Source organism: Gracilinanus agilis, chromosome 1, assembly GCF_016433145.1.
Source record: "Gracilinanus agilis isolate LMUSP501 chromosome 1, AgileGrace, whole genome shotgun sequence".
In the NCBI taxonomy this organism is placed as follows: domain Eukaryota; kingdom Metazoa; phylum Chordata; class Mammalia; order Didelphimorphia; family Didelphidae; genus Gracilinanus; species Gracilinanus agilis.
Genome location: NC_058130.1, coordinates 729765550 through 729768888, shown reverse-complemented (window position 1 = coordinate 729768888; position 3339 = coordinate 729765550). Strand labels below are relative to the sequence as shown.

The following is a 3339-nucleotide window of genomic DNA, read 5'->3' as shown; positions in this document are numbered from 1 at the left end:
TATCAAAGAAGCAAACACATCAAAACAGCAGGCAGAAGCCTCCGCATATGCTGGGAGGGCTTAAGGAGTGTACATTATAAAGGGGGAGGTAGCATGTAAATCATTAAGTATATACAAAATCTATACTAGTGATTAGAAGGTCATCTGAAAGGGAGGGAAGACATTAGAAGCTAGGGGAAGTAGGAAAGGCCTCTTGAAGAAGGCAGGTTTTGACCTACATCTTGAAGGAAGACAAAACCACAATCTTTTTTATCCTTGCCACTTTGACAATTGTGAGGAGACTTTAAAATACTGCAGTCAAGTCAACAAGCATTTATGAAGTATTTGCTGTGTGCCAGAGACAGTGTTAGGATCTGGGGATACAATGAGAGGTAAGAAACAGTCCCTGCTCTCAAGGGGCTCAGGCTAACTGGGGAGACATCAAGCAAACACAATGGACAAACAAGATAGATACAGGATAAACTGGAAATAATCTCAGAAGGCAAGCATGTTAAGATTGAGAAGTAAAAGAAGAAAGGTAGAGACTTCTTGCAGAAGTTAAGATTTTGGATGAGATTTGAAGGAAATCAGGGAATTGGGAGAGATGAAGAGAAAAAGAGTTCTAGGTTTGGGGAACATCCATGAAAAATTGCCAAAGTTGGGGGCAGCTGAGTGGCTCAGTGGATTGAGAGCCAGGTCTAGAGATGGGAGGTCCTAGGTTCAAATTTGGCCTCAGTTATTTCCTAGCTGTGTGACCCTGGGCAAGTCATTTGACCCCCTTTGCCTACTCCTTACCACTCTACTGCCTTGGAGCCAATACATAGTATTGATTCTAAGACATAAGGTAAGGGTTTTAAAAAAAATTGCCAAAGTTAGATCAGTATTTTGTGCAAGGAATAGCAAGGAGACCAAGTCACAAGATAGAATAGGTGGGAGGTGAAGATAGGAGGGTGTAAGAAGACTGAAAAAGTGGCATGGGGCTAGGTTGTAAAGGGCTTTAAATATCTTATAGGATTTTATACTTGCTCCCTAAAGGTGATTGTTGTTACTCTTTTTTTTTTTAGGAGAGGACCAATGACATCACAGGGTGCTGTCTTGACTTGTACATGAACTGAATTTAAATGATGCAGAGTAGTATTTTAGGGAGATCATTCAGGACAGATGATTCTATAAGGATCAACTGGAGTTGGGGACAGATTTGAAAGTGGGAAGCTGCTCAGCAAGCTATAGCAATAGTTTAGGCATTGAGATGAAGTGTGAGTTATTATTATAACTAGAACCAACGGTGGAAGTTTGCACATACAGATTTTTGGCTCAACTTAAAGAAAAATTTCCTAACAATGACAGCTGTCCAGTATCAAATGTCCCCATCGGTGGAAGTGCTCAAGTAAAAAGGCTGGATGACAACTCTTTGGGTATGTTGTAAAGGAAATTTCTATTTTGTTAGGGGTCCTCTTTCCATTTTGGGGATTCTTGGAAACCATGATCTTGTGTTTCAAAGTAAAGAGACCTAGACCTGGAATGGTGCCTTGGTTTAGAATCCTAGCTCTTACATTTGCTGACCCGGCAACCTTTAGTCACCTCTTCCGGCCCAAGTTCCCCTTCTGTTAATATAAGGTAATATAAGGATGTTGGACTTCGGCGGTGTCTAAGGGTCTTCTTAGCTCCGGTAGTCAGATCCTTTGAGAGCCTCTACCTCTTCAGACTTTGTCAGGGTCTTAGGATTTATTTAGAAATGGGTCCTGGAGCCCAAGCCTCTCATTTTACAAATGAGGAAACTGAGGCTCAGTGAGGGGGAAATGATTAATTCAGGATCACACAGACGAACGGGAAGTCTTTTTCTGCGGGTCACCTAAGGAGTGGTACTAGCTCTTTCCACTCGGGCCCCACCCTCGTATCGCCGTATCGCCGCAGAGAGCTGGAATTGTCGCGACATCCGCCCCAGGAGGGAGGGCGGTGCCTTGCCGTGGCTCACGCTATTGACGTAAAATGGCGAGATTGTGACGCAATGCCCACGACGGCGCGGGCGGCGTCATGGCAACCCGCCTCCGCGGCTTCGTGGAAGCAGGAGAGGAGATGGGTGGAATGGGATTGGGGGGGTGTCAAGAGGCCTCCGAGGAGCCAAGTCCCCCGCCCTTCCTTGGCGTACTCAGTGTTTGTCGCCCGCCGATGATTGGCGAGGACGGTGGGCGGGAGATGACTGCGAACGTCACCTATCCTGCGGCCGGAAAGCGCGGTCGCTGTCGCGAAACAGCTGCTCTTTCTGCTTTCCCCAAAGCCTGGCTCCACCGCCTCCGCGCTTCCTCCTTGTCCATCCCGCCCAGTCTCTCATTCTCGAACACTTTCTGCGCCAATTGCGCGGGCGGGCTACGTGGAGCGGGCCTGCCGCCTGCGCATGTTTCTTTCTCTTCCTCCTCTACACCCTCCCTCCCCTCGCAGTTTTCATCGTCGTCGTCCTCCTCTCACTTCGGCATCCCCGAAAGCGGCTGCGCCAAGTACGCGGCGTAGCGGCCTTCTCCTTCCCCCACCTCCACCTTTCCCGAAAGGCGACTGCGCCGAGAGCGTGGCGTAGCGGCCGCCCCTCCCCCCGCCGCCGGCATCCCCGAAAGGCGTCTGCGCCAAGAGCGTGGCGTAGCGGCCTCTCCCTGACTTTGCCCGCCGGCGCTGCCCTTACGCTAGTAGCGTACGTGGAGGCGTCGCTTTGCCCACACTGGCTGCTGCGGGGCGGGCTCCGGGACGCCGCGGCGGGCGGGGGAGGAGGAGTCGGAGCCGGAGCCTGAGTCGGAGCCGGCGGGGAGGAAGAGGCGGCGGCGACGGTGGCGGTGGCGACGACAGGGGATTAAAGAGACCACAGGCCAGGCCGGACCGAGCCGAGCGAGCAGAAGCTGAGGAAGAGGACCAGGACCGTCGGTAACGGCGGCGGCGGAGGCGGCGGCCCCCCACCCCGGCTATGAGGAGGGCGGCGGCGGCGGGGGCGGCGGGGGTGGGGGCTGCGGGGCCCCGCTGGTGATCTCCCGGACGGACCCTGAGGTAAAACCCCGTGGGCAAGGGGCGGGGGCGACTCTGGTCCTGGCCTTGGCTCTGGTTCTGCTGCCACCAGCCGTCCCTAGACAGATGAAAGGGAGGCGAGACACGCATTTTCTCTCAGATCCGGCTCCGACCCCCTCCCCCTTCCCCACTTCTCTACCCTTTCCCTGACTCCCTGTTCCCTTCCCCCTTTTCCCTGACTCCCCCTTCCTTTCCTGAGAACCCCCCTTTCTAGACTCCCTATTACCCTTCCTCTTCCCTAACTCCCCCCGTTGAAATTCCCCTGTTTTGCTCAGCTCCTTTCCTTCCCACACTCCCTGCTGAAGCCCCCCC

General features: G+C 52.8%; 1 protein-coding gene across 2 annotated transcripts in view; it reads left to right on the top strand.

The window, feature by feature from the left end:
* Positions 1-2964: 2964 nt before the first annotated feature.
* The window catches only part of CSNK1G2 (casein kinase 1 gamma 2), a 103051-nt gene continuing 102676 nt past the window's right edge, over positions 2965-3339 (top strand). For both annotated transcript variants that reach the window (XM_044672116.1, XM_044672108.1), the window contains exon 1: positions 2965-3009. The gene's annotated coding sequence lies outside the window, so the exon portion shown is untranslated. The remainder of the gene's footprint in view (positions 3010-3339) is intronic.